Below are 19,740 nucleotides of genomic sequence, written 5' to 3' on the forward strand. Positions count from 1 at the left end.
TCTTCTATTTTGAGAGGCATAGTGATAATGAAAACGAGAACAGAGGAAGGTGTTAAAGGACTCTCTCTCTCTCTCTCTCTCTCTCTCTCTCTCTCTCTCTCTCTCTTTCTCTCTGTGTGTGTGTATGTGTGTGTGTGCACGTGTGTGTTTGAGAGTGAGAGAGAGGGAGAGGGGGAGAGAGAGAGAGAGAGAGAGAGAGAGAGAGAGAGGAGAGAGAGAGAGAGAGAACATGTGTTTATGTGTGCGCTGAGTCAACATTTCAGAGGATGTATGAAGGTATAAAGACAAAATCATGCGTGGAAGCATTAACCAGGCACAAGAGGTACAACATTTGGAGAAGAAAAAAGAAATTGAAGAAGGATCTTTTCCAATGCCTTCAGTTTTCTTGGTTTAATGGGCAGGGAAGGATACCTGTAACAGAACAGGGTGGGGACTTGAACTATGGGCTTGCAGTGAGGCTTAGACTAGTCTTTGAAGAATAAAGGAGCTGGCCAGAAATAGGTTGAGAGGTTCTTGGGCACTGTCTGAGGTTGGCCACCAACAGTCGTGTTGATAAAGCAATGCTTGCTCAGTTGTGACCCTTGTCTCTGGTGGCCTTTGGCCCTCAGGGATGGGAACAGAGAAGGGCAGGAGAGTCAGTGGGTCATGATGAACTTTTTCTGCATGTATTTGGGATGTGTAAAGATGTCGGTGAGTGACATTTAGGCTCCCTGTGCAGTACGGACGGGGACCCTACCCATCTGATCAATACCTACCATGGTCAGTCACTATGCTAGGTGACAGGCAGGGGTGATGACATAAACAGATCCAACACTGCACTCCAGGAACATGGGACCCTGTGCACATGTGGGAACAAGAGCAGCATTAGTCACTGGACTTGGGATTCCAATTCAACTTCTGCTCCTTAGCAGCCACTGGCTCGAGGCCCCCAGTCACTTAATTTCCAACTCTGCAATTGATACTAATGAAATTTACCTCATGTCAATGGGGGAAGGCTAGATGGAGTCTTCTGACCACTTTTTGGAAGCCAGGGAGACGGATAAATCAAGACTCAGTATTGGCTTTCTCAGGCTCTTTGAAGTCCACAGAACAATTGTGGTCTACATCAGTGTTCATCATTAGGCCTGCTTGCTGTGGGCTCTGGTGTGAAGGCCTTTCTGAGTGATGTCCTCAGCCCCACACTGTTGCACTATTCAGATGGTGTTGTGATGCTGGGCTGTGTCCCGGCCGAGTCAGGAGCCAGCCAGTGGTCACGGTCACAGTGATAGGTTATCAGAGCATTACCACAGACCACACAGACTGCTGGCTGGAGCTCCATAGCTGTCTGTTCCGCTACCCAGTCAGTCACAGTGACCTCCTCCCAGCTGGTCCGATACTCTCTTCTCAAGGCCCATGGACTGGTCTGTGGCCAAGTTGGATGTTTACAATCATTCTGCAGGTTCCCTGGTTCGTGAAACAAAAAATAGACACAGTTCTGGGGCCTCTGCTTTAGGGAGAACAAGTGCCTAATTGGATGTCTGAGGTATGATTAGCACAAAGAAGGTAGAGAGGGAACATACCATGAAGGTAAGCCACAAAGATAACCAGAGCACTCAGGGGATTCTAGAGTGGTAATATCACTGAGATTGCTTAGAAACAGTGACATTGGGTCAAGGTTTGTTGTTTTTTTTTTTTTTTTGCCACAGCCGTGAGTCTAATTCTTTAAAACACTCTCATTTGATTCCAATTCTAATTCACAGGTATAGAAACCCAAGGCCTAGAGAGTACAGGTCTGTTGTTCAGGGCTTGTTCGCTCCTCACTGCACAGCCCGGTCAGAATCCGCCCTTAAACAAGGTTCATGTTCCAAGTCGTTTATTATACAACGGGAAGAGCGTTCTGAGGTCTGTTGAGGCTGATTTGCATAATTCATTTTTAGAACATTAATTAGCCGGGATGTGTAATAGTTCTTGTGCCAATTTGTGTTTCAATTTCAAATGCAAATACAAATTAGCAAATGTTCTTCCCGCCGTACCTTAAGGAGGAAGCATTTGCTGCTCCAAGTGAGTATTAGTCTTTACATTTCTAAATGATCACTGATAGCAGTAATATCCTCTCGGTTGCACAGCCGAGGAGGCGGGGGGACACGCTCTAGTTTCCTGGGGGCTGGGTGAGTGAGAGATAATTCTCTTTCAGCAGAAGAAAATAGTATGGTAGGCATCTGTCTATCCGTCCACCCTTTCATCCTTCCATCCTTCCATCCATCTGGTAGATGGCACTGAACACCTGCTCTGTGGAAGAGAGAGAGATGGCACCCGGGAGCTTGCACACTTCCCAGAAGAGAAAGCCATGCCAACAATCAATGTATGACCTCCTCCTGCTGGGCTCCGGGCGAGACCTAGAGCAAGTGGAAGTAGGAAGATGGAAGGATGCTCCATTGCCGTCTAGAAGGGAAGGCTGGAGAGAGATGGGTGAAGGTGGTCTGTTCTTGGTGGGAGCAATGCTGATGCTGGCAGCGGGGGGGGGGGGGGGGGGGGGGGCGGGGGCGGGTGCAGGGCTACAATGAGCTCATATGGGGTACGCAAGTCTTTCTGTATTGCTGGAAGTCAGAGCTCTTACAGATGGGCCATCAGGGGTGAGGTGATTGGAAGGGCCCGTGCGTCCCTTTAGTTCAGTCTGCTGGCCTGTCCAGCCATTGTCTGGAGTTGGTGGGATTGGTATGTTAGAAAGCCCCCTCTGGAGGTTGAGTGTTACCGTGGAGGAGACTTTAGAAGACGAGTTAAAGAATTACTGGAACAATCAACACCAAAGTAGAGAGGAACGGACACCACAAAGAAATACTTTAGGAACTGGGCCTGCTGGCACAATACTTGCCGTGGCAATCCGTGGGCTAAGGAGTGTAAGTTCAGAGTCAGCCTGAGCTGCATAGGAAAGGCCCCGTTTCAAAACACCATCTTCTTGAAACCAATACCAAACAGAAGTTCAGCAACACCGTTATTTGGTAGACAGTAAGGTGTGGGAAGGGCGTGAAGTCTTGAGAGAATGTGTGTTTTGACACAAACACAAGGAACAGGAAGGCCGCCATGTGGAGGACCCCAATGCCTCAGACCAATGGAAATGGCAAATTCTTTGCCTGGCGGAGTGGGCGTGATTGAGGAATGGCTGACCTTTAGCTAAAAGCGGTGTATGCATTAAGGTATCAACTGCTGCTTCCTCCTCTTGATGACTGCGCCCCTCCTGGGACCCTCCTGCTGAGATTGGCCAACCTGCCTCCCTCCTTCCTGCCCTGTATAACAAACTTCTCAGTTTCTACGCTGCTGCTGGTGCATCTCCTCCATCAGAGCCCATGGCCCACCTGATCTCAACTTTTCTCTACGTACATCTTTAACTTCTTTATTATTTGTGTCTCACCAGTTAGATCAGTCTCTAAGCCCCCCAGGTCGCAGTAGTGTGGGGTCATGCTCTGAACGTAGCCAGCTGTCTTTCGGGCCTGACGGTGACCGAAGGTAGACTTCTTTAGTGTGTTCCTCTATAAAATGTCCATCTTAATAAAATCACTGCCATCTCCTAAGGGTGCTGTTCACGCAGTATGCGCTTAAGAAGTGGTTAAGTATGGGCTGGGGGATGTAGCTCAGACAGCAGACTGCTTGCCTAGAATGCAGTAAGTCCTGGGTTCAATCTTGATGGTTGCATAAACTGGGAATTGTGGTGCATGCCTGTGATTACTGGTACTATGAGGTAGGAGAATTCCAAGTTAGAAGTTCAAGGTCATCCTTGGCTACACAGGCGATTGGAGGCCAGCAGGTTCCTGTGAGACCTTGTCTGTTTTGGGGGGTGGGGATTGACAGGGTGAATGTGATGCTGCTGCTGCTGGGAATAGGTACTTACTGGATATAAAAAGAAAAAGGTACCTGGAAAAAAAAATGCCCAGATCTCTGAGCTGGACAGAGAAATGTGGCATTATTACTTATCTGATAAAAACGTACAGAGAGCGAGAGTGAGTAAGTAGTATATAAAGGGTAAGAACAAGCTTTCAGTCAACAATCTGTTTGAGTTCTAGGAGAGATCTTCTCAAGGCACAGCCCCTTCCCCCCACCCCACCCCCAAGGATTGCCAACCCCTGTGATATTCTCAGCAAGTCCAAGTTTATACTTCTTAGCATAGTTTGACGACACCTACCCATCTCCTCTCAGATTCTAAGAGCACCAGCTACTGGCATGTCCTGGGATGTCCCAGAAATCCTGGATTCAGTCCAGGACAGATTTATTCTGGGAGCACAGGAGTTGACAGTCTTAACATGAGGATCATGCCTCCTTCAGAAGACAATGTGGAAGTCCACATGGACAACTGTTGTTTTCAGGAATCAAACTTGGGTCAGGCTAGGGGGTGGTAGTGCTCGGAAGAGCTTTAGATATTTTTGCTGACGTAAACAAAAGGAAAATAGCTACCCCCCTCCAAGTAGCTTAGCTGCTTTCAGAACGCAGTGAAAGAAGTGCTCCATATTTGCAAGCTAGAGTGGGAGAGGGAGGGAGGGAGGAAGAGAAATAGGAAAGGAGGGAAATAGAGATACAGACACACACACACACACACACACACACACACACACACACGGATTCTCGTCCTTTGGGAATAGGAGAACATGGTAAAGGCTCAAGCGTCCTTCAGATGTCCTGGCTAACTTGATACCTTCCCTTTCCTTCCGCTTGTCCTACTCTCTGTAAAAGAGAAGAATAAATGAAGTTAATTTCGTTCTGTCAATCATGTATCCGACATGCACTTATTTCATCGGTTGCCATGGGGTATATGGAAATCTGGAGATTGAAAAAAAAAAAAGACTTAATCCCAATTCCCAAGAAGTGCCCCAAAGAATGGAATAGTCATTTTTGTGTCGTAGGTATTTCAGTTGTTTGTAGGGGGTAAGGAGTCACTGTCAAGTTGAGTGTTTTACAACAACATAAGGCAGCCTCTTGTGATCTCATGGGTTACTTTGGGGTTCAGTGAGTGGTTCTTTTGTTGGCTGCTTTGAATCTCTTGTGGGGTTGCAGTTATGTCATACCCAGCATGTACCCATTCAGATACTCTAGAATTTGCAAAGGAGTGGGATGGGGCAGACATTCATTTTTCTCTTACGTGGTTTAGTGGCTCATCCACAGGGGTGGACCTTCATCTTCTCTTATGTGGTTTAGTGGCTCATCCACAGGGGTAGACCTTCATCTTCTCTTATGTGGTTTAGTGGCTCATCCACAGGGGCGGACCTTCATCTTCTCTTATGTGGTTTAGTGGCTCATCCACAGGGGCGGACCTTCATCTTCTCTTATGTGGTTTAGTGACTCATCCACAGGGGCAGACCTTCATCTTCTCTTACGTGGTTTAGTGGCTCATCCACAGGGGCGGACCTTCATCTTCTCTTATGTGGTTTAGTGGCTCATCCACAGGGGTGGACCTTCATCTTCTCTTATGTGGCTTAGTGGCTCATCCACAGGGGTGGACCTTCATGTTCAGGGTTTTGTTGTATTTTATTATTAACTGTTCTCTTTGTTTTAAAGATGTTTTTATTATCATATGTTAATTATACACAATCATGGGTTTCATTATGACATTTTCATACATGTGCATAGTTTCAATCACATTCACCCCGTTTCTCTCCCACTTTCATGGAGCATTTTAATTCAGCAAAGTCACTAGACTTCTAAATGGTGGCTGACTTCCAAGAGTGTAGTGGTAGAATCCTCAGTCAACTATGGCTAGAGCATGCCTACAATCCTAGTACTCAAGGACAGAGGCAGGATGATCATGAGTTTGGACAAGTTCAGGTCAAGCCTAGGCTACATAGGTCTCTCTCTCTGTGTGTGTGTGTGTGTGTGTGTGTGTGTGTGTGTGTGTGTGTGTGTGTGTGTCTTTCTGTTTCTCTCTCTGTCTTTCTGTCTGTTTCTCTGTCTGTCTGTTTCTCTCTCTTTCTCTCTGTCTCTCTCACACACATACACACATTAAGTAGACTCTTACAAGATCACATTGGTACATCTTTCATGGTAAAACGATTTGGAGACAATCCACATTGATGTTGGAAGTTCAGTAAGCACAAGGGGTTAGTTAGTCTAGCGAGACGCTGTGTTAAGGACCATTTTTGGATTCTAGCACATCTCCCACGTGCTGTGATTACACATGTGTGCCACCACACTCAGTTTATGCAGTGATGGGTATTGAATCCAGGGCTTCATGCGTGCTAGAGAAGCATTCTGACAGCTGAGCTACATCCCCAGCCTTGGCATGTAATTATTTTCTGTGTTATGTGACGATAGTTGTTTTGCATCACAGTTTCGCTCAGAGATGAAACAAAAGGGTGACTCTAGAGAGCAAAGGAACTCTAGAGCATATCTGATGTCTCAGGGATCTAGATCTTCACTTTTCTCTAACGTTTTCAGAATTCTACTCTCTCACAGTCAAGGTCATATCTAAACCAGGCAAGACAGTCTATTCAATTTATAATATAATTGTGCAACTTGTAAGATTAAATGGTGTTTCTGTTCATTCTTTACCCATTCTGAGGATACAAGGAAGTGTAACTAATTTTTTATTTTAGGACTTTCTGGTTTCCAGATTGAGCCTTCCCCTAAGTATTTGCTTACTATGTAGCCCAGGCTGGCCCGGGTCCTCCTGCCTCTGCGTCGTAAGTGCTGGGATTACAGGCATGTACCACGATGACTGTATTTAAGCATTTAGACTTGAATGTGCCAATCCTCTCAGTCAGCCAGCAAGCAGGACCAGAAACCCAGAAAGAAGCTGCGCCTCCCTGTCCATCCAAGTGGCTGGAATGTTTGTTGTCAGCCCCTGGCTTGATCTCCATGTATATTGCTTTTGTTTGTTTGTTTATTTGTTTGTTTTTCCAGACAGGGTTTCTTTGTGGAACAGCTCTGGCTGTCCTGGAATTCAGCTGGCCTCAAACTCACAGAGAAGCCCCCTGCCTCTGCCTCTGCCTCTGCCTCCCCAGAGCTGGGATTAAAGGTGTGCACCACCACTGCCCAGCACAATATATTGCCTTTAATTGACCACTCTGACACAGACAATCACCTGTTGCCACTTAATTTTCTTGTCCTTTAAAAACCACTAGTCATTATTTACCAGTATGCCGTTTTTAACCCGCTGTGTGGATAACCAGTCTCAGGCTCCCAGTTGTGAGTTGGTTGTTTAGAGCCCTGGGCTATGGGTGGCATGAACATATTCCAGGGGTGGCAGCTCTTGCTGACTACCATTCTGTTGTTTTGGGAAGCCATGCGCCTGCCCCCACAAACACCTTAGGTCCTGAGAGGCCACAGTTGTCCCTCCTGCCCTGCGCATCCAGTCAGCCCCTCAGGAGCATTCCGGGCTGCGTGCTACCTCCAGGCACCCTTCCAGCCGGAGCCACCGCTGCCACTGAGACACCTTGTCCTCTGTTCAACACCCTTGGGCTCGTGCTGCCAAAGGAGCGAGCGTCCCAGGGGCCCACATCCGTCTCCCACTCTGTTACTGCTGCCCAGAGACAATGTAGGCAGCACAAGCCCCGTGCACGCGTGCGCTCTTGCCCTCTGCCTTTCACTTTCCTGGCAATGCCTCAAAATCTAAAGCCAGCTGACAGGGGAGCTGGGTGGTGTGTAGTCTCCAGGCTTCTAGCCTCTTGTGATTCAGAGCCGAGCAATTCCGAGGCACAGTACAGAAATGGAAAGAAAAGAAAAGAAATGAAAAGAAAAGTGGAGTCTCCATGGCAAACATTGAGCCAATTTACTACCCTTCTCGATGTCACGTAATGTGGTTTTTCAGTCCCTGTCCATGTGGGATGGGGCCCGCTTCCACACCGCTTGGATCTGAGATTCCCCTCTGACTTCCTTGGGTGGACAGAATAATGTTTAGCAGAAGGGAAGTTGCCCCAGTTTGTGAGCCAAGTCTCAAAGGCCCTGTGTGTTTCCATTTAACTCTCTTTGAAACACGCCTCCACCTGGGAAAACACACATGCCGGTGTGTCGTGGGGGAGGAGCCAACATGGAGATCTCGGAGACAGGTAGCATCAGCACAAGTTTTATTCTAAACCTGTGGTGCTTACTCCAGTGGTTCTCAACTTGTGGCTTATGACTTTTTGCGGGGTGTGTCAAATGACACTTCCCTAGGGGTTGCCTGAGATCATCTGTGTATCACATATTTATATTACCATTCATAACAATAGCAAAATTATAGCTATGAAGTAGCAATGAAAATAATTTGTGGGGGTCACCACAACATGAGGGACTGTATTAAAGGGTCGCAGTATTAGGAAGGTTGACAACTAACTTAGTTGATGTGGCAGCTAAATATACAGAAGAAAGCCTATTCCAGCCTTATAGCCTACTCACAGACTTGTGGTTTTATGCCAATACCTTTTGGAGTAGCTTGTTACGCAGCAATCACTAACTGATACATCTGATCCCAAGGATGATGTTTGGCAAGGAGAAAACATTCACAGAAAGGAAGTAAATGAGAAAATAGTGTGTACAGCTTCCTCAATAAGTTAAATGATATGTCATAGCCGACGGGTTCCCAAGAAGGAAGAAGTTTCAGTGGCCTAGGTTTTCATTGAGTCTTCTAGCAAAGTGCTGAACTTGAACTAGGCTTGGGAAAAATAAGAAAAAATTTAGCCAGGCATATTGGAGCATGCCTTTCATCTGGGGAGATAGAGGCAGGAGGATCTCTGTGAGTTCGAGACCAGCCTGGTCTACAGAGTGAGTTTCAGATGGCCAGGGATACCTGGTAAGACCCTTGTCTCATTAAAAAAAAATCAGGTGAGCAGATTAGAAAATGGGCATTCCAAATGAGAAGTTAATACAGACGAAGTCTGATGGGATGAGTGGAAATCGAAGAAGTTGTTATTAACTTCTCTTTCACCTACCTAAGTAAAGTCTTGTTGGATTATAGGTGCGTGCTGTTTGCCCAGGAAAAATACAGATGCATACCCACAGTGCTTCAACAATGTAAACTCCACATTATCTAGCAAGCACAGTAGATCGCATTCATTGAAGAAACTAAGAAACCTTTTGTGTTTTTTCTGTAAACTCACTTGTAGCATCCATCACTTTGTTCTAGTACATTTATTTCTAGTTTCTCTTTTCAAAAATAGTTATTTTGTTATTTAGTTATGTGTCTCTCTGTGTTAGACTCTCTAGAGCTGGAACTCCAGGTGGCTGTGACCCAGTTAGTGTAAGTGTTGGGAACATAACTCTGGTCCTCTAGTAAAGCAACAAGTACTCTTAACCATTGAACTATTTCTCCAGACCTTTATATATCTTCTAAATGACATTTCTATTTAGTTAGTGCGTGTGTGCACACACATGAGCCCACAGCACATGAGTGGAGGTCAGAGGACAACCTGTAGGAATCGGTTCTTTCCACCAAGTGGATGCCAGGGATCCAATCCAGGTCATCAGCCTTTGGTGGCAAGTACCTTCACCCACCCACTGGCTCCCAGCATGGATATTTTAATAAATACAAATTGATAATGACTTGTCACTTTGATTCACATCTCTTTGAGTGTGAGATTGATTGAACCTTTTCAATGCGCTTCTGGGCTTTTGTTTTCCGTGTTGGTGGACTGATTGCTGATTGATATTGACATCAAGGTTCTTTGTGGACAGCCCCGCTACCGCTGTTCTCCCATGGGACTTAGGCTGTGCAGTGGGGAAGCTGTCATCTCCTATAAGAGCCTATCAAAGAGGCCGCCTGTCCTGGCCGATGTCACAGCTGTTGAGAGGGTGGCGCTGCCAGGGTTCTGCCGCACAGTCCTTCTGCACATGGAGACATGGACCCTGAGATGTGTAGATTTCGGCAGGGTCCTGAACTTGGTGGCGTGGTGTCCTGGCACTCATTTTATACAGATGGTAAAAAAAAAAACGTTTGGGTGGCTTTCCATTTCCAAGCGATGCAAGGACCTGCTGTGACCAAGAAAAAAGTGAGCTCTATCAGGCCACGTGGCTTGGGGGTTTTCAAGAGTCTTGTTAACTGTGTGTATGGAAATCAGCCTTTTATTGTCCAGATCCATGGTTTGAAATGTTGGCAAGCTTTGAGTCTCACTACCTACCTGGAGGGTCATGCAATGCCTCAGTATGCCACCTGTTAAACCACTTGTTGTCAAAAGACCCCAGATATGTGTATGTTTCCTGGCTGTACATCTGTATTGGGGCGGATAGAGAGTCCTTGGTAATATGAGAGATAGAGAACCTTTGGAGGCCAGCTTGCTTCTGTTCTATACTCCTCGATATCTAATACACCTGTTCTCTTCCCCCTTTCCTTTTAAAAATGTACTTATGTAATTAACGTGTGTGCATACTTCTCCTGTGTGCATGACTGTTCACTGCATGCATGCCTGGACACCTACAGAGACTGCAAAAGGGCATTGGATTCCCTAGAACTGGAGTCACAGACTGTTGTGAGCTATCATGTGGGTGCTGGGAATTGAACCTGCTTCCTCTAGATAAGCAGCCAGTGCTCTTAACCACAGAGCCATCATCTCTCCAGACTCATTTCTTTATAGTTTTTTTAATTAATTTGTGTTTGTTATTGTTGTTTAATTTGTTTACTTTGAGATAGGGTCTTAGAACCCAGACATGGAGTCATTTGAGAAAATCCATCATGATACCCCTGTAGGCAAATGCTGTAATGGAAGGTGTTCTTTTTTTTTTTTTTTTTTGGTTTTTCGAGACAGGGTTTCTCTGTGTAGCTTTGCGCCTCTCCTGGAACTCACTTGGTAGCCCAGGCTGGCCTCGAACTCACAGAGATCCGCCTGGCTCTGCCTCCCGAGTGCTGGGATTAAAGGCGTGCGCCACCACCGCCCGGCAGGAAGGTATTCTTGGGCTGAGGGTGTGGCTCAGTTCAGCTCTTGCCTAGCATGAATGAAGCCCTGGGTTTAATCCCAGTTTGGTATAAACCAGGTATGGCAGTGCACATCTGCAGTCCCAGAATGCAGGAAGTAGAGGCAGGAGGATCAGAAGTTCATTGTCATCCTTGACTACATAGAATTTGAGACTGGCTTGGGATACAGGAGACCCTGTCTCAAAGACAACAACCAGGTATAGAATTTACTGAATCAAAGGAGTGCCCTCATTTGGATCCTGAACGTAAAAGAAAAAAAAAAAAAAAAAAACCCTAAAACTGTGACACTTCATGTGAGCAAGTCATTTGCCAGCTTTTCAAAAACTGCTGGTGACAGGGGGTGGGCCCAGCCCCACTGCTACTGTGGCCTCTGTCCTGTGCTTTCTTGCGTGTGGTTGGCATTCCCTTGCCTGAGGCTGCTGCAAAGAGACCGCCACTGTCCCTGGCAGGAGGGTCAAGGAAGCCTTGGCTAAGTGATTCCTGCCTGACCCTTGGAGCCAAGAGGTTCACATTTTTGATACAGTATTAGAACTTGAATTACGTCCCCCAGAAAGATATATCTGAGGCTTAACTCCCAGGACCTCAGAATGTGCCTTTCTTTGGAGATAAGGTCACTGCCGATGTCACAAGCTAAGCTGAGGTCACAGTGGAATAGGTTGAGTCCCTATTTAAGGATGACTGGTGTCTTTATTACAAGAGGGAAATTCGGACTCAGAAACACAAAGAAAAGGCCATTTGACTACTGGGACAGAGACTAGAGGGGATGCTGTGACAAGCTGCAAGAAGCTGGGAAGGATCTTCCCCTCAGGGCTCTGGAGGGGATATCCAGACATCTGACACCTTGACACCAGCTGCTTTAGAACCATGATAGACTAAAATCTCTGATGTTGGCTGTGCTTTGTTCCAGCAGCCTTGGAAGATGATACCCTGGGCTTGGTATCGCCTACCCACCCAAGGAGGTGGTACCTCCGTGATGCGTACATGCATCCGTGCATGTGAGTAGACACACACACACACACACACACACACACACACACACACACACACACACACACACACAGAGAGAGAGAGAGAGAGAGAGAGAGAGAGAGAGAGAGAGAGAGAGAGAGAGAGAGACATCAACACTTCTCCAGCAGCACTGGCTTCGTTTCTGAGAAATGATCGATAAAACCTCAGGCCCTTGTCTCTCCCCTGGAGACGCATTGCGTTTCTCTGCCATGGCACAGTTCTGCAGCTTGTTTTTGCAGTTACAGCTTTGTTTGCACCTCCTCTCTCTCTCTCTCTCTCTCTCTCTCTCTCTCTCTCTGGAAGGATCTGGGATTGTCCTTGCTGTGGGGGACAGGGCATGTGCAGATACATTTTTCCTGGATTTGTACAGGCCACGGACGGTGCCTGCACAGGTGCCGAGGCCATTTTATATCACTTCTTCGGTAGGACTCTTCTCCTTGTGCTTCTCAATGGGGTGTTGTAAAACATGGGAGTTGGGGACCAGTTCAGACCCAAGAGGCAGCCTTTCTAACAGGTCGGGGACTAGATTTGTCAAGTCTGGATTGTTGTATCCTCATCCTTTTTAAGCATGTGATTCTGAGAAAGTCACACTGCCCTCTGCCTCAGTTTCCCCATGGATACAATGGTCACAAAGGATATCTTGTGTCCTTTACGGATGGATCCCTTCAGTGGGCCTGAGTGGGGACATTAGCACTTGGGAGCTGACAGGGAGGGCTGAGGGGAAAGCAGAGCCTTGCTCTCATACAGGAACAACACCCAGTGGTTTCCCGGCATTTGTTTTAGGGTAATAATAACAATAAAATGGAAATGATGATTTCTTGTTATAATGCCTTCTGCTCGAGGATATCTTCAGGGCCAGTGGTCCTAGTTTTCTGACCTGGCGATCATCCAGCATCCCAGCTGGAGGTTCCACGTCTCTGAGTCTCCTTCTTCTTCGTCTGGACAGTACATGTAGCAATCCAGACTCCTGAGGACTACTGTGAATTCAGATGAGAATGAGACATATAAGCTTGCTTGGGACCCGAAGGCTAGGACCTGAGAAGGATTCAGCCCTCGAATGGCTGCTCAACTCAAGCCTTCAGCCTTTCTCTCTCTTCCCTCCCTCTTTCCCCATCAGCAGGGCCTCTAATGGCTTTGGCATCTCTGCGGTCCATTTCCTGGAGAGTGTAAATTATTTATTAGATGGCCACATCTGCCTGCAGGCTGGGGCGCCGGCAGTGCCTGCTGTGGGAGGAGGTGGGGCTGGCAGACCTGGCCCCTGCCTGGCTCCCAGCTCCCTAGAGGTCTCTTTCAGCCCTCAGGCTTCTAGGATGAGCACTTCATGCCACCTGCCTGTCACACTCTGGACCCTTCCCCGGGACGGCGGCGTTCCCATCCAGCCTGAGCTGCTAGCGCTCAGCCAGTGTGTTTCTCCTTTGGGGGGAAACCTGGCCTCTTACTAGCCATGAATAATCGACGAGCTCTTAGGGAAGGTTCTGGGGAGACACATGCCCCCCATTAGTGACCCTGCTATCCCTCTGAGGTGCACCCTTTCCACACAGCGCATCTACCAACACAGAGCTTCTGGGATGGGCATGGTGAGCCCTGGTTTCCCAGATGATGACGGAGCAGTGAGAGGAAGTTTCTGAGAACAATTAGCTTCTACTCAGGAGGATGTGTACAGAGCCACTCTGTCTGCCCACCTGTGGTCAAGTGCAGGGGACTGTGTGGATGTGTCTGCCTCTTGGATGGTCCCCAACGGTCCCCTGGCTCTTTCTAGTGCCCCCTCATACTGGCCTGAGCCCAGTCTCTGAATTCAGACTTCTCTGTCTATCCACATCCTATTTGGTGTCTGTCGGCTCATCTGCCTACAGCATTCTCCTGCCCAGGGTGTTCCCAAGTATAGCTGGCATCCTTCAGGCCTCAGCATTTGCCTTGAGGGTCCTCCAAGGAGAGTTGAGGTTCGGCTACTCTGTGCCCTCCTTTTCCTGACATGCGTGGTGCTTACAGCTTCGTTGTTCGTTGTCTCTCTGAGGACAGCCGGCACCGACTATGTCATTCAGCTCTGCCTCCCCAGTGCTCAGATTGACGGGTGTCAGTAACCTGAAGAGAGTCCTGTAGCTTTCCGTCCACCACTCGGGGGAGAGCGAGTCGGATTCACTTCTTACATTCTTACAGTAAAGCCAGGTTATCCCCTCTGGGGAGGATTTCCATTTGCTTTGCAATGACTTCTAGGCAAGTCTTTCTTTCTTTCTTTCTTTCTTTCTTTCTTTCTTTCTTTCTTTCTTTCTTTCTTTCTTTCTTTTTCTTTCTTTCTTTCTTTCTTTCTTTCTTTCTTTCTTTCTTTCTTTCTTTCTTTCTTTCTTTCTTTCTTTCTTTTTCCTGACTCCTAAGGTTGGGGTTGTAGATGGGACTTGATATGTACGATTGCACTCAAATACAGTAGTGCGTTGCTTAACAAAGAAGTCCCCCGTTATATATTTATTTTTACATGATTCTGTAGTTGCAAAAAATATCATAGAATGTATTACACAAACTTAAATGGGTACTGTGTCACTAGGATATATATATATATATATATATATATATATATATATATATATATGATCACTGTCCTACAGGCAGTGTGTCATTGACTGAAACATCATTATGTGGATCATGACCACTGGAGTTAGTAGAAAGGTCCCTATCCAGTCATCTCCCTGAACTGAGTGGTTCTAGAATTTTGATTTTGATTTTTTCTGAAGCAGAACAATGTAGGTACTAGACACAGCCTTTTCTGTTCGGGGGCAACATTAAAAACCCTACATAAAAGGACCAACAACACTCTTCAGGTCTGTCTATGTATGGGTTATTAACGATTTATGGAACAGGAAGTAAGGATTTAGGCCCTCCCTAGTCAGGAGTAGGTAGACAGGATGTGTCAAGCATGGCGTTTGACACTTTATTTCTTAGATTATTTCTCATATGGTCCTGCCCATGTACTGCATTTAATTTCCATTGATGGATGAGTGAGGCCCAGCATGATCATACGGTTTGCACCCGTTCATACAGTTTATTAGACAGCGTGGGCAGTGGTGGCATTTTGGCAACCAACGCGATGTGCATTTGGATCTTCTAAATGCTCTTAGCCAAAAGCTGTCATGGTGAGCAGAGCAGGTATCACTGTGGATATTGGGAAGGTGATGGAAAGCGACTCTGGGACAGAAAAAGGGACACACTCAGGATGGCATGTCCGAAAAGGTGGAAGATTCACAGAATGCCTAAGAGTGTGTGTGTGTGTGTGTGTGTGTGTGTGTGTGTGTGTGTGTGTGTGTGTGTGTGTTGGGGACAAAGAATGTGGAGCAGGAGTGCTGGTGGAATGGAGCCTTGAGGAATGTTCCAAGTTGTCTATTCATTCTGACAACTCTCCCCTCCCTGGACCCTCCAGGAAAGGCCACTGCTCTGGGAGCCAACATCTACTGAAGTCGTATCTCCTGTTAGAACACACTTTCTCCTCTTCAAGGCATTTTATACCCTCATCTCCTTTAATTCACCAAACTGTAGCTTCTGCTATCAACATGTCACTAACAAAGTCGCATAATTGTATGCAGTTGGACTGGCCAGGAGCACATCCAGCAGCTAGGCTATCTGCAGACTCTGCCTCTGATCCCTCCAGTCAAGGCCAACAACCATGGCCCATCCAAGCCAGGGATCTTGGCATCCCTGCATTTCTAGCTGGCAGTAAGCTCCCTGGTCCCCAGTGGCGGGCTCCTTCACTCTGTAAACTGTAGTAGATGAAGGAATGTGGGTTCCTAGCAGCCAGAGGCCAACAAAGGAAACATCAGTTCCTTTTTGGTCACAAGGAGCCTGAGGGACCTTGATTTGCTGCCTGGTCTCTAGACAGTAGCTCTCTGGAAATGTCTCTTTAGCCTCCTGCATCACACAAGAGCAAAGCATCAGCCAGGCACAGTGAGGAAAACACACGCAAGTCACTTGTGTCTAATGCATCTGGTAAACATCTGTTTTAGACCCAAGGGAAGAACACATTCTCTCTTTTTAAAAACTTTCTTTCTTTCTTTCTTTCTTTCTTTCTTTCTTTCTTTCTTTCTTTCTTTCTTTCTTTCTTTCTTTCTTTCTTTCTTTCTTTCTTTCTTTCTCTCTCTCTCTCTCTCTCTCTCTCTCTCTCTCTCTCTTTCTTTCTTTCTTTCTTTTTCTCTTCTCTCTCTCTTTCTTTCTTCCCTTTCTCCTTCCTTCCTTCCTTCCTTCCTCCCTCCCTCCCTCCCTCCCTCCCTCCCTTCCTTCCTTCCTTCCTTCCTTCCTTTTTTAGAACTCACAGGAGTAATTTCTAAATGTGATTGACTAAAACACACTTTCCCTTTTAGTTTCTTCATCCTTTTTGTGAATTACTGAGGAGACTCACACAAGGCAGATGATAAATGTCACAGAGGCTTGGAAAACAGACAGGAGGCTGACTGATAACAGCAGCATGCATCTCAACTGTGGCCTCTGGGTGAAGACGCTCCCTTCCCAGATTGCGGTTTGTGACTGTAAAGAAGGGAGCTGGCAGACATTGGCTGTATTCTGGCTGGGGTATGAAGTTTTATTTGGCCCTTATAGCCAGCAGGAGCAGGAGGAACGAACTGCCTTCCTCATATCAGTGACAAACCGAGCCCGGAGTCCTCAGGAAAAGTGAGCAAGTGGGCCGGGCCGGGGTTGGGGGGTATTTGTAACTTTGCAGCCAGCTTCCCTTGGCTCCACACTCTCCGGTTACAGCTTTGTTTTATTGGCACCCACAAGGACAGTTTTGCCTCTGAAATATCTTCCTGCCTCGGGTCAGAAATCCACCAGCTCTTTGTGGTCCTTTTATGTGTTTGGGTTTCATCTCATTCTAGCCACCCCCAGCATCTACCTCTGAGGAGGTCGCTCTCAAGCCCCCCGTGTGACCCTACCTGGCAGGCCCCTGACGAGCCTGTTTGCCGGCTCCTAATTGGCCAGGAACATAATTCTTAGTAGTGGCATCGCAGCCTTACAATCCCCTGTTTGCTTTTCTCCCCTTGGAAATCACCCATAACATTTGCAAGATTAATGAACTTTATAAATAAGATTTCACATATGCTAACCCCAGCAGCTTATCCAATTTGTTTTCTAGCTAAGTCCTGGAGTCTTTTAGTATGTTTCTGCCTTATGACCTTTCTTTGTGAGCCTTTTTGTACCTGCAATGAGTTTTCTCTCACGTTGACATTTTAAAAATTGTTTTTCCTTTAATATCCCTTTGAAAGGACACCTAATCCAGGAAGCACCCCAGGATCTCTCTGCCGTGGAGTCCTCAGCCTTTGATTAGCATAGTGTCACAGAACACCAGGCTTTGAAGGGGAGGGTGAGGGACCCCCTGTTTACTGCTGTTGAGCCCCCACTGGCCCCCACAAGACTCTCAAGGGCAGCGCTTTGTGAAACACCAAACAAAAATTTTCAATGACATCCATCAATAACTGGTGATCAAAACAGGTGGCAGTTGGACCGAATGTTCATCTCTAGCCAAAGGCTGTGAAAAAACAGTGGAAGAAAACGAGCAAGTCCTGAGGGCCGAAGGGCAGCCGGGGTGTTTGTTTTAACCCGGGCAAGTCCTTGAAAAATGCTGGGAAATGTTAGTTTGGGGGAAAGAAAGAATGAGTCCAAGACAGAAAGCTGAAGAGATGGCTCAGTGGTTAGAGGCCCTGACTGCTCTTCCAAAGGACCTGCAGCACCCACATAGCAGGGTACAACCATCTGTCATCCCAGTTCCAGGGGCTCGGACACCCTCACACAGACACACACATGCAGGCAAAACACCGAGGCACCTAAAATAAAAATAAATAAGAGATTTAAACAAAATACAGAAAGCTCTTGATGGGGTTCATAATTTGGTTGTTTTTCTGTTGCTGTTGGGCTTGCTGGGGTGTTAGTGATTGTGTGAGATGAGCCCTGCCCAGAGGTGTGGATAGCAGCCTGACTTTCAGAATTGTGTGGTCTGAGTGAGCATGGTCCCCCCATCGGTGCATGTATTTGAATGCTTGGTCCCCTCTTGGTGGGACTGTTTGGAAAGGGTTAGGCGGTATGGCCTTGGTGGTTAAGGTGTGTCACTGGGGGTGGGCTTTGAGGTTTCAAAACCCTATGGTATCCCCAGCTAGCTTTCCCTCTGCCCCTTGCCAATGGATCCGATGTAAGCTCTCAGCTACTGCTCCAGTGCCATGCCTGCCTGATGCCATGCTCCCCACCATGATGGTCGTGGGCTCACCTCCAAGACGTTAAGCAAGCCCCTAATTGAAGGCTTTATAAGTTGCCTTGGTCATGGTCTCTTTACAGCAATAATAATAATAAAAAAATAATGACAAGAAGAATGCCCCTTCTCACTTTCATTTTCTCCGTTGGCGTTCTTCAACAGCTGTGGGAACACTGTAATGCTTTTGAAACAGATGGGTCACAAACTTTAGTGTCTGCTCCAACCCAGCCTCTTCCAACACGCTGTTTATGGACCCAGAGAAATGGAGAAAATGTGGCCAGGCCCCACAGCAGCCAGGATGCTTCTGGCTGTGTGTGCATAGTTTATTATCAACCCCACCCATGTGCGGCCTGCCTGTCCTGGTAAGAAATTGGAAGTTCTGCCTTCAGTGATCACTCTACTCATCCCCGAGGGAGAGCATGTTCCTTACCAAATAAATCCCCTACAAAAGTAATTTGAGGGAGGAAGGATTTATTCTGTTTCACCCATTTGAAAGGCAGGGAGGGCATGGCTGACTTTGGGCAGGTCTGGAAACCTGGCTATAGGAAGTATAGAGAAATCAGGCTATAGGAAGTGGAGGTGGCTTATAGCCTTCTGTCTCTATCCCTGTGGCCTTATGCCTGCCAGTTAAACTCTGTGTCCAAAAAGCTCTGCAACTTCCCAATATGGTGCCACCAGTGGGGGACCAACTGCTTACCCACCTGACTGTAGGGGTCTTGAACATGGCCACTCGACTGGTGCCTTCAGGATGAGCAAGAACAACAGACATTAGGAAGAGGCTCCACTCTGGAAGGGGATGGAAGGGTGGACATTTAACAAGGTGGACATTTCAGCAAGACCAGAACAGGGAGGGGCAAGTGAAGGGCCAGCTGATGGTTCCATCTTGATAGTGATTCGGTTTAAATTTTGTACCCAAGTGCCTCTTTGGCCTCACCCTAGTCCCTAGATCTCAATACCCACTAGTGATGGGAGCTGTGGCAGCCAACCCTGGAGACCTGAGTAACCTTGACCTCATAGATACCACATTTGGGTTGCTCTACATGAGAGAGCAAGAGGAGTCAAGAGACAAGAGGTTGAGACTGTGTTAGACCATTGGGTGACCCAGGGAACAAACACAGTTTGTATATTAGATCCTGGCCTCAGTCAGTTGGGATTGGCCAGTCATTCTTCTTGGTGTTATACTGGTATCCACTTTTAGATTTGAGGTATGTCATGGGAAGGCTAACAAGACATCAACAAAACCAAGTGCTATGTGACCTCTAGGCATGTTATCCCAACCTCTACCCTCTACTGCCATGGAAAGTGTGTCTAGGACTGTCACCTCTGTGGGGGTAGTTGTGCTTAAGCCATGGTCCAAGCAGCAGCATTTAGTGTATCCATTAGTGCCACTTCATGAGGCTAGAACACGGAAGAGGAAAGGAAGCAGAAAGTTGAATCCTAGAGCCTTCAGTCTCATCAGATTTTACATTGGCATTCTAAACATTTAATTTAGTTTTCCCGTACTAACCGTCTGAAAATCGTTGTCCTAAGAGATGTTTTAAGAACCACCATTGAGAACGCAGGTCCCAATTTCATTTCTGATGCTGTAACAAAACATCCTGGCAAAAAGCATCTTAGGGGAGAAGAAGGTTGCTAGGCTTGGAATTCTAGGTTAGAGTCCGTCACT

Source organism: Peromyscus californicus, unplaced genomic scaffold (genome assembly GCF_007827085.1).
Source record: "Peromyscus californicus insignis strain IS unplaced genomic scaffold, ASM782708v3 Scaffold_1__1_contigs__length_55948999, whole genome shotgun sequence".
In the NCBI taxonomy this organism is placed as follows: domain Eukaryota; kingdom Metazoa; phylum Chordata; class Mammalia; order Rodentia; family Cricetidae; genus Peromyscus; species Peromyscus californicus.